We start from the raw sequence: 14,863 nt of genomic DNA, 5'->3' as shown, positions 1-14,863 counted from the left end.
AAGATTCTGAAAATGTACTGTATTTATATCAGTGAAGGGGAAACACATTTCACCATAATAACATAAAATTCCAGCTATCTGTATTATCGCAAATGCAATTAGATCGAGTTTACTACCAGTTTATAACAGGGTCCACTAGCATAAACGTAACTGGAAATTGTTTTTATTGTTTTATGGTAGTAACCCCTAGAAATGTGCTTTAGTAAAATGTGAGGTGTTAATAGTGTATCTCTGCCTTTACGGTGTTGTTTATTCAGTTGCTACACGTGCGCAGCTTTGTTTATGTGTATCAAGCGTGCCTCCTCGTTTTGTAATTGTGCTTTATTCCCTAAAAATGAGTAAAATACTTAAAAGGTGTGAAAAGGAAGCGTCCTGGTGAAGACACTGCAGATTCAGAGAGAAAAAGAAAAGCAATATCGATAAACAGAGGCAGACTGGGTCAAAAATTCTTACCGGGGAAAATTTATAGTGGCCTCATACTATGGTTTATGGCCAAAATCACACCGGCCTCTGGCCCACCGGGGTTTCCCTGGTAAGGCTTATGGCCAGTTTGCCTCTGTCGATAGAGAAAAAATATGAAATTGTGAAACGCTTTGAGTGAAATGAAAGACCATGTGATATTGCACGTGCTACAGACCTAAATGAGGCAATGCCGAGAATTACAAAGAATGCAGAGAAAATGAAAACAACTTTGATAGCAGGAACAACTCAAAGTGTAATTAAAATCCATTAGATTAAGACACAAAGAATTGGAAGAGATGGAACCGCTGTTATCTGTTTGGATAGAAAATCAAACAAACAACAAGTTTGCTTACGATAGAAGCAAAAGCATTAGCAATATTATATTACGTAATAGTCGTAATAAAATACGTATTTTATTATGATTATTTATTGTGTTCGGTAATGTTTTGGTTACAAATGTGTGTTCAATCTTGAGTAGTCGGCACCTAATCCTATTTTTCCCATAGGGCCTGTTGTTTATATTGCACGTTTTTGCATTGCACGAGGGTTTCTAGGAACACAACTATCGTGCTATACGAGGACTGACTGTAGTTGTCTTTGTGCTCATTAGCCAGTGCTTTACACTTCATTTGAAAGTTTAGCATTCATTTACAATTAATTCATTCAGATCCTGCTACTGAGCTTATAAACTAATGATACCATTAGTTTATAAGCTCAATAGCAGGATGTGAATGGGAGAGCTTGGCACCAAAAAAAAATAAAAAGCCCTCGAAGGAATTAAAATGAGGGACTAATCAAGCACTCAGCTGCACAGCTCAATGCTTGTGCACTAGAGCAGTGGGGTGCAACCCCCGGAGAGAGGGTGGGATAAATTAAAGGGGTCGTGGAAATTTTTAAATAAATTTATTTTTTGTATACATAAACGCTAAAAACCTGTTGTTAAAATTACTTTTTCAATACTGTAGGTGTGTAGCGACCTTGCTACTCCAACTAAGTCTGAGGTACGAATGAATCCTACTGCCTACCGTGTCAGGAATACACCTAATTTGTTCACTGGCTATGGGCACACAAAAAGCAGATGACTAGTGCGACTTCTCAGTACTACTAAAATGCTGGGTAGTACTCAGAAGTACTACTCAATTAATTCCTACAGTGATCCCTTTAGCTCTTAATTCGTGCTTCCTACAGCACAAATTCTCAAATTGCCTGTACTGTATTGCCTAAAGCCAGAGGTGTGAATGTGCGGTAGCAGTAAATATACATAACAAGTGTGTTTCACACAAGTTTATTCTGCTTCATAATTCAGTGCATTCTCCTTGCTGCAATAAAAATTATTTCAATTGTGCATGAAGAAAAGTACAGCAACAATTTAAAAACCATTCCTCTGTCCAGAGAGATTTTCGACGTGTATTACAGTTATCAGACAACATAAAATTCAGCTTATTAAATCAATTGAGAGAAAGTCCAATTTTTGCAATACAGTTCGATGAATCCACAGATATTTCAAACCGTGCTCAACTTATTGTATATGTCTGATACTGCTACGAGGGGGATATATTTTGGAGGATTTTCTATTTTGCAGAGCTTTGGAAGGAAGAACGACAGGTCAGAAGATTGATGTTATAAACATTTTCTTTCAAACAAATAATCTCACATGGAACAACTGCTTTGCGAGCTGCATTGATGGTGCAGCTGCACCAACAGGATAAAATAAAGGTGTAAAAGGCAAAGTAAAGGAAATTGCCCCAAATATAGTTTTGAATTATTACATTATACATAGAGAAGTATTAGTAGCAAAGGAAATGCAAACTGATTTGCACGGAGTTTTGAAAGATGCAGTAACTGTGATCAACTTTATTAAAATTAAAAGCTTAAATAGCAGACATTTCACATTGCTTTGTAAAGAAATGGGATGAAACGCTTCTTTTATATACGAACACAGCGTGTTCGTTGGGTGGGTGTCCAGTGGTAAAGTGTTGCGACGTCTTTTTGGCCTCAAACACAAAGTTTTATTGTTTTTATCAGATAAGATCAGAACCTTGCTCAATTGTTTACAATTAAAAAATGGCTTTGAAAACTTAGCTACCTTGTTGATATATTTGAAAAAGTTAACGATTTAAATTTGTCTTCAAGGACAAGGAACATATATATTAATACTCAGAAGCTTTCAAAAATAAACTTAACCATTGGAAAACTGAATTTGAGTGTAATAATACCGAAATGTTCCCATGTTTTTCTGATTTTGTTAATAGCAATAATATTGACATTTTACAATTTAAGGATATCATTGCCACCCACCTAACAATGCTAATTAAGAATTTTTCCAAACAATTTAATGTATCTCTAGGAGAAAAAAAGTTGTATTGGATTTGTGATCCTTTGCTTTTGAAATTTCTTCATGCCCCTGAAATTACCATTGAGCAAAAGGAAGATCTTATCGACCTGTCATCTGACAAAACATTACATGCTCGTTTTAAGACTACTTGTGAAAAATTGTGTCTTTCTCTTTGAGATAAGTATCCAGAATTATCGAAAATGCTGATACAAAGATAACTTCACATTTCGGGTCTACATATTTTGGTTTGTTTGTTTAACAGTTATAAAAACAAAACATTGTTCCAGACTTGATCCAGATGACACAAGATTAGCAATTTCAAATATTGCATCCAAATATGGATCAAATATTATTGGTTATCCGGGCTCATCCTTCTTATTAATTGTTTCGTTCTGTAATTGTTAGTTTTTTATTGTTTTCTAATCTTAATTGAAGAATAAGAATTTGATTTGTTATTTTTGCTGTATTAAATTAAAATATTAAACAATTATTTTAATGTTTAAATTAAAAAGGAAACAATTTTTTTATTCCTTTCGCAATGCTCAAATAAAATTTTCTACTACATAATTTATAAAATGCCATTTTTCTTCTCTAAAAATCTTGTCATCCTCCCTTGGGGGTTACATTGAGGGATCATGTCAATTTTATATTTAACAAGGGGGATCATGAAACAGTAAAATCACCAATGGCAGGAAGAGGGATGCTAAGCGAGTTCATTTTCTAAAGTGTTTGCTCTAGTACTTTTGGTTGGAAAGTGATTGTAGATTCTTTTATTCTAAAATACAGTTTCTTGTTTTTATAATCTAAAGTTGCTCTTTTACTACTACAAAAAGTAAGCTAAGGCCCAAAAAGGAAATTCACTTTTCTGTTTCTTTTCTGATACTACTAACACAACTTACTTTGCCATGCCACTTGGTTACTTTGGGCACTGCTCCTGCCTCCTCATTCCCCCCTCCTCCTCCAAGCTCTGGAAACCTTGGAGGAGTGGGAAAATAGCCCTTCTAGGACTAAAAGTAGTAAATGGATTCCAAAACCCAAAAAACTACAAGATCAACTGACCCAAATATAGCAGGATGAAAACATCATGAACCTGTTTATTTTTCTATAAATTGGCATAAGACATGAACAAAATTGCCACCTACAGGTTTCTCATTTTGCACTCAACAACTGATCAGTCTAGTGTAAGCTTTCACTTTTCCTCATGCAAAAGTACCTTTTGGTACTTTTGCATGAGGGTCTCCCAAAATTTCCCATAGATTAAGATGAAGAGATCTTTGGTTGAAGTATTTAAAACAAGATAGTCTGATCAGCTACAAAAAAAAAAACCTATTTGGAGGAATTCCAATTACTATCTCATATTCTATTCTGAATACTTCAAGAGGAGTTGTTACCAAATGGGACCTCATTAAGTTATGTGATAATGAACATAAACAGGAACTATTTGTAGTTATGTCAAGCAGATAACAAGGAAAGCAAGATGGTGTACTCGTTACTATACTTTGCATCCAAACTGCACCCAAGCCTGAAAAAGCAGTAAATACACTAACATTACAACAAACAGCTGTTTCTCAATAAAAGAACAATACTTCCAAGCCTGATGTAATTCAGATAAAACCAGCCTTCGTGGAAATAGAAGATGAATCACTCTGGGATGACCCAGTCTCGGAAATATTTTCTGAAGAAGAAAAGGACACAGGTAAGGCATACTTTCTTAAAAAGGGGAAATGCAAAGCTGAACAGCAGAAACCCACAGATCCTTGGAAGCAAGCTGAGGGTTCCACTAAATTTAACAATGATTAATTTCCTGCAGCAGGACTTCTGCCTATGAAAAATAAATCTAACTCTCCAAATGGATATGTCACAATTACACAGTATAATGGCATGCTCGCAACACAAAATAACTTAAACAGTACAACAGTATAGAGAAGTAGCTTTATTAATTAGCTTCTGTGTCTTATCCAAATCAGTCACATTATAAACATCTTGAAATAATGGTTGTCTCACTATACTTGCCTTCCAACCAGAACACTACATTTGCAGGGCTAGAAAAACTAGTTACATGACTTCCCCAATCTTACTGTCTTCCAGAACATTGTCATCATCCCCTTTGGGAAAATTTAGGCAAATCACAGAAAAACTAAGTGATCAATTAATTGATTCAACAGGTTCAGCCATAGATTTCTCCTTATGCTCAACAGCCTTATACCTGATATTTGAATGTTCAACACACAGCAACCCTTTTTAACAGTGATCATTATCCCATGATGTTGCATTGACACCAGCACTGCTTACCTTTCCAACTAACTCATCAGAATGTTTCATTGTATTTAGTGTCAGATGGCACCAGGAGTTTCCCCCATCTCCGTGTAGTTTTCATTGTGGGTGTACCAGTTCACTGGAAATGCCAGAAATTTAAAGTGTATGGATATTGCCTAACGTTACCCCACGGAGGCAGACCAGGAACCCAGTAGTTTTAGTTTCACTCTGGCAGGTCCTGCCACCTAATTTCCTGATATTTCAGTGCTAGGACCTTAAAAAAAATAATAAATAAAATAAAACATTTTGGGAAATCGCTGGATAAAATGGAAGCCGAAAGGTTAATAACAATGCAGTTAGATTTGTACTTTTGAATTTTGATAGCTGTGTGGGGTGTACACTGTTTAGGAAGAGTGGGGGGAAAGACAGAAATATAAGGTCATTAGGGAAGGTGACCCTACAGTTGGTAATAGGGCATGCCCATGCCCCACCAGAGAGGAGGGAGGGGAGGAGGTATTCCCCTCCCCACCAGGAAATGTGGGAAGAAAGGCACCGCACTAGGGCGCAGTACAGGTTGTTGTAGGGAGTCTTTGCAGCATTGCTGCATTTGTCTAGTCTGGTGTAGTTGTCTGTTTCTTGATGGCTTCATTCCTGGAGTAGAGCTCAGTCCAGTGGATGCAACAAGTCTTGTTATCTGACAGCAGTGTCTCTGCTGACTTGTTGGGTCTGGCTTACCACAAGAATACGCACAGGTCCAGGTCCCCTCCAAATGTGGTTTGTCTTTTCTTCCTTTGTAACATGGCTTTATGGTGTCAGTCTGGTGTCATTGAGTTTTCGTGTTGTATTTGGCTGGATATGTCTGCGCTGGGGTTTTTCAGTTTGGTCCATCTTGGTAGATGGCTATTGATGTGTTCCTTCTGGAGAAGAGTTCTTGTGCATAGTGACTGAGGGCCGTGAACTTCTCGGGCGTGTCTATTTGGTGGAGTTCCTCATTGTTCGGTACATATTGGATCCTCGTGATTAGGAGGCTTCTAAGGTCCTCATACAACTCACATTCATGCATAATATGCTGCCATGTTTCCTGTTCTCCGTAGTACAGCCAGTCTTCTGTGATGCCCAGTGCATTCAGTTTGGCTTTGAATGGCCTGTGAGTAGGAAGGTTGTGTTTAATCCCAGGTATAGCCACGCTGGGGCCTTTGGGTATAGTTTGGTGAGTATGGGATGAATTTGCATGTTATCGCTCCATTGCTGGTTTTGCTCCACCTGTTTTGCCATATCTATGTCAAGTGATCTACTATTCGCTCCCTTGCTGGTTTTGCTCCACCTGTTTTTCCATATATATGTAAAGTGATCTACTATTTGTTTTTCTCTTCTGATTGTTGGTAATGTCAATGGTAAAGTCATTTATTGTGGTCGGCATTCCCTTGGATAGATGATACATAAGCCTGCAGCGGGTTACTTCCAGGTCCAGAGGTAGAATCCCTGCCAGGACCTGCAGTGCACTTGTGCTCACTGTATGACACGCCCTTGTTATTGTGAGCAGAATGTTTCATTGAATCGTCTCCATCAATCTTCTATTCACTGCAATACCCACTTTCACATACCATATGGGAAACCTGTAAGTGATAACCGGGATAAAGATTGCTTTATAATACAGGGATAGGGTTCTCCTGTTTAGTCCCCAATCCCTGCGTGTAACTCTGGCTACCAATGGCACATATTTTCTGTGTTTATCTTTTAGGTACATAAGGTGTGGCGTGAAGGATAAATTTCGATCAAGGATGATTCCAAGGTATTTAACCTGATTTGACAGTTTTATTGTTTTCCCAGCTATCTTGATTTGCAGTGGCCTTCTCAGGTTTAAGTTGCCCTTGAGTAGTACTGAGTGTCTTCTTGGGTGAAATTTTGGAAGTACGGAGCATGGCCCAGTCCTGTCGGATTCAAACGATTTGGTTTGCATGTGCCTCCAATCCGGATCATGAGTCCACCGCAATCATCAGCACCAAGTCGTCTGCAAAGTCTGTGTCACTACCTGTACCCGTCTGCTGTGAGGTAAGCTTTAATGCTGTTGTATAAATTCATTGGTACTTTCACTGCCCAGGATGCTCGGCCACCAAAGGGGGTTGAATGCCCAGGCAAAGTCCACCGCTATAACAAGGAAGTACTTCTTAGTGCATTGAGCTGCTTTTGTGACCAGACCTTGGATGGCTTCAATTTTCGATGATCCTGGTGTGAATCCATACTGCTTGGATGTGTTTAGATTTGCTTTGTGGTAATATAATCACTTGTGCAGCAGTCTCTCATATAGTTTGCTTAGCGTTGAGAGCAGAGCTATTGGGCGATAAGAATGGTAATTCCTGGAGTTTAGTTGGCTTCTTGGGTATCAGCTTTAGATTGGCTGTTCTCCATCTAGATGGGAACTGGCCTGTCCTTAGGCAGCAGTTGAATAGTCGAAGTAGAAGTTCTGGATGGTTTCTGTGGCTTTTTTGATCATCTCTGGTTCAATAAGATCTGGGCCAGGACATTTTTTGTTCCTTGGTCTTGCAGCTTCATGCAGTTCATCTATTGTGAAAAGGGGCTCTATTTGGTATGTCTTATATTCCTCATTTGCCTGCTGGTCCTCCATTAATAGTCCAGGTAGATCTTGTATTATGGCATTTAGTATGTTTTTAACTGATTCCTCCCAGGTTGTGGTTAGGTCTGGAGTGCCAGTGAAGCGGGCATTTATAAATCAAGCATCTGAAGTGGGAACAGCCATTAAGAAAAAATTCTGCAACCAGAAAGGAAGTAGAAGCTGGAAATACCAAGATATTTTTCAATGATGTCTGAATTGGATCTGTTTGCCCAACCCGCAACCAATAATGTATGTGTTGAGTGGTCTTCCTATGTGACATTCCTACCCAGTGCTTCTGTGGACAAAACAGGGCCGATTGAATTTTTCATTCGGGAACGTTGGAAGAATATCTAGATCTGGGAAAAGGTTATTTACGGTAAAGACATGCAAGAGAATGTGGGTGTTAGTTTCTTCCACTCTTTAGTCACGTCGATCTTTTTGTGGAAGATAAACTTGTCCACTCAGCTTCAGATACTTACGCTTATAGAGTCTGTTTAGAAAGGCTTCTGAACTTTGACAGTGGTACTAAAAACTCTCAACTTAGTACCGAGCTATTTGCTAAAGACAATGTTTGAGACTTGGGAGTGATGTTTTCCTGAGCTGATAGTGGCATGCATCAACGAATGAAGATTTTTTTCAAATTCAAAAACTGTCGAACTTTTGGTTCGTCTCAGACTAGATTTGTGCCACCAAACCAGATATATCATTAACATCCTGTCACTTTTCCTCAGAATGGTTTACAGTTCTGAGTTTTGCCTGTTATCTCTAGATGCTGCTGCAAAAATACACATGAGAAGTGTGTCTTTTTGTCCATAAGATTAGGTTGAACCCACAGATATAACTTGCTCACATGACTTTTAGAAAAGAACCCACTTGTTTACTCAATTAACAGAGTCGTTACTTATTTTTCTGATCCCAAAGGGATGAGCGACTTTACCCAAGACAACATACACTGGTTTTTCGCGATGGTATGTTACATTAATGACTAGCATCACAAATAGAAATAAATAAAAGATATTAATAGTTAAGTAATATTTGACAGGTGCTCTCAAATATCAAACATTACTTCAAATATTCCAAAATGAGAATTTGCGACATTTATACGACAGTTTTGATAAACAAGAATTATGGCTGAAATGTTATCAGAAGCCCTCAATTTGCTTCAGATTATAATTTTAAATGGAAAACAAAATGAAAAGTTCACCAGGTACAAACTAGTATTTAGTTGAACCGCCTCTGGCCCTGATGAGAGCAGCACACCGTCAAGACATTAACAAGATCAATTTCTGAACAAAATCAACTGATAGTTCATGGTTCCAAACACAAAGAATCTGGTTTCTTTCGGGCAACTGCAGATTCCACACGATACCAACAATTCTCCATAGGATTCAGGTCCGGGCTGTTCCCTGGTCAGCTAAGAGTTGTAATGGACTGTTCTTCCAACCATTTTTTCACCTGTAACAAATGTAAACATTACTGTCCAACCTCTAATGCAGAAATTAAGCTAAAGTAATTACAGAAGTGCCTACTTACGCTTTTCATCCAATGAAAAGGAGTAGAGTCGTCCTGAAAGATGCAGTTACTTGGCAGGTTGAAATGGTCTAATGGTTGGCAGCAATTTGCCTTCCAATATAGCCAGGTATCCATTGGAATTTACAGAACCTTTTATAAAGTGCAGGTGTCCTACTCCGTGATACGAAATACACCCCCATATCATTTGGCTGGTAGGGAATTTCACTGTAGACACCGTACAGTTTGGATGGTATTCTTCACCATGTCTAAGGCGAATTGTTTTGTCTACCATCAGAGCCATGCAGGTTGAATTTCTTCTCATCTGAGAAAATAGTTGACTTCCCACTGCTTGGGGGGTCCATTTGACCTGCTCCTTACACCGAATTAATCGGCTATTTTTCATTTATTGTGTGGGGAGGGGCTTCTTCTTAGGATGACGGGCTACAAGTCCATTTTTGAAGAGGTCTTACTGTTACTGCACTTGCTACCACTCCTGTATGTTCTTCCCGTTCTCTTTTGAACAGCATTGCATTTTAATGCTGTTCTGTTGTTCCAACCATGAAAGCCAGGCCAACATTTTATGACTGTGCTTATGCCCATGTATCCACTTCAGGGTAGGACCGTCATTGTGTTTGATTCTCTAGAAAATTGCGGGCAAAGATCCTGCTACAGGCCTCGCCAATAGTTATGTCCTGACCGAAGGGGGTCAACTTGCGAGCAGCTATAAAGAGAACGAAGTTTGTTGCACGAATCTCGCAATACCCTAACATCATTGCAGGCATCTGACTTGAAACTAAGTTTTGCATGACTTTTCATGGTACCGTAACTCGCATTCCGTACAAGTTTCATCATGAATTCTGGTTGAAAAAAATTTTTTGTCTGGAATTGCACCCTCATATTCTAATGTGTCTAATTTGTGGAACTCGTGAGGAAAGAGACCCTTACGAACCTCAGGCAGCTCAAACATTGCTGGCAGTTTTCAGCGCAGCACTGGAAAGTATGAATCCAGGAAGATGACATTTAACGAGCTGAGAAAAATGCCCAAAACTTCGACGCATCAAAAATCCTGAAGATAGAAAGTATGAAGTACCCATTGGAACTACAAAGGTTATGCACCACTAGTCGTAGATTGTTACATTTCAGTTCGGCACGTCAAATTTTTTTTGGCTGTACGGGGCACTTTTCTTTGTCTTCCGGACCCCAGACAGTTCATCCAAAATCTCTGCCATGCAAGATCAGCCCCACTCTGCATTCTTGGTCCTCAAAAGAAGCAACACAAAGTACAGCCACGTGTTCACTGTTTAATAGTATTGTTTATGTATTGAAATACCTTACAGAAACTGAAGTTTTTGGATGAAACTGTTGAGGCTTGTGCATTGTCTTGCAGTAACAACAGAATTCTGTTTTTTGGCATTTGTGTGCATTTTTAGTGAGATAGTTTCACAAACAAATGTGGCAGCGATGCAGTTCTGAGCAAGTATTGTTTACCCAGTGACAACCCAAACACTTGCTGCCATTGAAACCTGTTGCAGGTATTGCATAAACAAGGTTGCTTCCACTATGATGGGTGCAGACCCTGCACCGATTAAGGAATGTGGACAAGTATGTGCTGATAGTTGCTGTGGGTTTGTAAAAACCTTCAGACAAAGTGAACAATAATGATCACCACCGAGCAGGCCCTTCAAAGAACGCACCAAATTATAATGTTAATCGTGGTTTGGGTTTTATTAGCGCATCAGCAACTGAGGCTATAATGCGCCAAATACTGGTCATATTATAAAAAGTTAAAACATTCAGTGACCTAAGTAGTTAGGCCACCATGTCCAGATATATAATAACAGGTATATAAAAAATAAACCAATAAAGAGATAACAATAACATAAATTTTAAATACAATTAAAAACTTATTGATTTAAAATAGTTAAAAACAGCAGACACGTTATTGTCAGATAAAATCTGACTGAGTGTATAAGGTTCAGTCAGATGATTAAAAGCGGTAAAACGGGTGCTGCTAAAATCTGGACAGTCAATTAAAAGGTATCTAATCGTTAAAATTGTGCCACAGGACACACACATAGGAGGGTCATCAGCCCTTAGCAGAAGTTAATCGTGGTGGAGAATGAAAATCTGTTTTACAGCCTTGGGCTCCCCGATAAATAGGTTCAAACCTGCACTCAGCAGAAATCACCACAATCTGAAAATCAGGTGTGAGTGCATGCTGAAACTTTTCCACTTCAGCCAAACCGCAAACACCTGAAGCAACCCCTGAAATTTCATGCAACTCTCTAGACCTTGCAGTTTGTTTATTACACTTATCTTCCTGCACTTGTCTGTATATTTTGCCATCCTGGTGGGTTGAAATGCCGATGCATAATGCTCTTGAAAAGCACAGCAAATAGGCATTATTGATCTGAATGACGCATATATTTTTTCAAAATGTTCAGATGCAACATACCCCATTTCTTAATACTCAGAAAGATGCCCGCCCCTATTGGCCAGTGGTCTCAAACTGGCGGGCTGCATCCAGCCCCCGAAACAATTTTACACGGCCCGCGAATACATTTCAATTATGTATTTGTTGTAAATATGGTGCTTATAGTTTTAGAGACATAGAGATATGGACTGAGCTTATGTGTGCAACTGCTATTGAAGAAAAAAGAGAGAATGAATAGATTGGGGCTTTGTCACTGTATGCTTGTATGCCAGGCCACGTGACTGAGGTAAGGTGGGGGAACTTCCCACGTCCGTACAATCAGTAAATTTAGTTTGCCAGCCGACAGTTGGTGTCGCTTCAGTATTCTGGTGTTTCCGATTTTTTTCTGTTGAGTTAGTACTTCTGATATATATTTTCAGAAGTACTAACTCAACAGAAAAAAATCGGAAACACCAGAATACTGAAGCGACACCAACTGTCACCTTGAGTCAATCACTAGTTGGTTAGCTGGATGCACAGCTGTGCTGTTCATATTGCTATATAGATGGAGACAAACTAACGTACTGCTTATCAAACCTGTTTAAAATGTAGATCTAATGATAAACGATAGGTATTGATATAATGTAGATTCTACATTATATCAATACCTATCATTTAGAATTGTGCATAACTTTTGAGTGTTGCTTTTATACGAAAATTCATCTTGTTAAATTAAAGTTGTAAATAAAATTATAATAGCAATTTTAATTAAGAGATTAAACTGCAAGCCATGTCTTTAACAAAGGGTAAAAGAAAAGTTGACAAAGAAGGACGTGTTTTTCAAGATAAATGGAAATTATGTACTTTTGTGGTGGTGTGCGCAATAAAATTGTATGTTTTATTTGTAATAAGGGAATATCAGTTCCAAAAGAATACAATTTACGTCGCCATTATGAAATGAATTGTGGGGGGGGGGGATTACCTTATATCTTTATACTTTTATTTATACATTTATTTTATTCACCTTTCCTGTCCCCCATTTTTGCATCTAACTTCTGTACCTCACAGAAGAAATCAGGCTCTAGGGAGTTTCTATATTGAGTATATTCCTCCTTCGGATTTGGCTGGGCGTTCAAAATGACTAAACACAACTTCATTTAAGGCTATATACAAATTGTTTATTACACATTTACAGAGGAAAATGATCAATATTTAAGCACATATTACAACTTGATAGCACAATCTAAATGGTACATAGTATGGATTAATTGGTCATGTTAATTTACATTCATGTACATCACCTTTCTCTTTACCACAAGGCTATTAACACTCATGAATTTAATTTATACTAACTTCTCTAAAGTAAATCAAAATTTTTTCTAATGGATCAAACTCAGTTTCCACATTCAAATATTTTTATACAATACTTTTCTTATTTAGCGATACTAATGACAAACCTTCTCTAGCTAGGTTTACCTGGATACAATTGAAACCAGCTTTTAAACTTGCATTTATCTGATTTATACCAGCACCAGACAAAAAAACTTGACTTGGTCACCACATTACACCTGGATCATCATATATGATAGCATTCATCTCTATTATCCCCTTTAATTACCCCGTCCAAAATTTTTACTTTATATCCATTTATTCAAAAGTAAATTCACCATTTCTATATATTCTCCATTCTTTACCATATTCCTACAACATTCTACTCATCTACATTTTCATGCATATAACTTATATATTTCGCATATGACCTCCCCTAATAAATCTCTTATCTTTTTTTCTATAGTCCTTTAAATTAGTTAAGAAGCACTTATGCTATCTAGGCGCTTACTTCTAGTGACTGGCAGGACATCTCCCTTAGGGCCTTCCATCTTTCCTTATTCAGGGCTGCTGTCCTCCGCCATCTAGGGCAACATCTTACGGCTTCAGGGGAAATATCGTCTGGCCTTTGGGACTGCTACTCAGCCTGTCGGATCCGCTTCTTCTCTTCCAGGGCTGCCACTTCTATTCCAGGCCTGCTATGTACTGTTCTGAGCCTGCTGTTTGCCTTCCAAGACCTTTCCTGGGTATCATAGCCTTGATCGGTGGACTTGGTCATCTGTGAGAATCTTCTCTCACTTTACTAATTTTTGCTAACTCCCAGACGTTCCAATAACCTCACTTTGACATTATTTCTTGTCGACCACCTCCTCACTATACTTCTCTTAAAACCTTTCAAAACTCCATCCTTTTTTCTTTTTAATTTTCCAGCACTCTCTCTTTTTTGTTCCCCGAACTCTATACCGCCCCTCAAGACTTGCACGCCTCCGTTAGGTACTCCAACCAATCCTCCCCTTACTATTTAAATTTACATTCCATTTCATTCGCTAATACCTTTCTCCCAAGCTGTCTCCTTAGCACGCAAACCAACATACTTTTCGAACATTCATATTTTTTCTTCCCAGGCAGTATGGCCCTTTGATGTCCACCGGCCACCTCCACAAATACTCATTTTCATTTCTCACCTTGTCTTCTAAAGCATTAGAAAATTCACATCTCAGTCAGTCTTAATTTGGAACCGAACACTGGACGTGCACCCACTTCCTGTTTAGGTCTGACGGCGTTACAGATCAAAGTAGGCACTTCGTCTAATCCTGTCTCCCATCCTATTGTTCGTTCTTGAGCAACCCTGTTCACACCTATTCATAAATGGCCCCTTTACCTAGTCCTGTCCCTGTTTGCTCCCGTGTATTATGGGAGTTGATAGTTTATCCCTTTGCTACTATTTATTCTCACACTTATCCCATCACTAAATCTAACTTTCTTCTGATTTAATCTTACCTTGCGAAAACCCAATATCTTTATTTTAATAAATTTGTAACATTTTTCATCTAACACTTATAAATCTACACTATATCTAACGTTTTTCTAATTTAAATCTTACTTTGCGAAAAACAAACCCAATATCTTCATTTAAATTAAATTGTAAGATCTTTCATCTTACAGAATCATAAAGAAAAATTTGAAATGTTGGAAGGCAAATTGAGGGAAGAAAAGTTACAGTTTCTGAAATCTGGCTTACAACGACGACAAAATTTTTTTACTGAAGCAAATAAATCCAGTGAAGCAACAGTTCACGCAAGTTTTGCTCTCACGCACATCATTGCAAAACGATCAAACCATTTACTGATGGCGAGTTCCTTAAAGATTGTTTGATTAAGTCTGCTGAACTTCTTTGTCCTGACAAACAACAATTTAAAAATATTAATTTGTCAGCCAACAC

The sequence above is a fragment of the Mastigoproctus giganteus genome, chromosome 6 (genome assembly GCF_048544385.1).
Source record: "Mastigoproctus giganteus isolate SK-2022 chromosome 6, ASM4854438v1, whole genome shotgun sequence".
Taxonomy (NCBI): Eukaryota; Metazoa; Arthropoda; class Arachnida; order Uropygi; family Thelyphonidae; genus Mastigoproctus; species Mastigoproctus giganteus.
The sequence above is the reverse complement of the archived record's forward strand: the minus strand, read 5'-3'. Positions refer to the sequence as shown.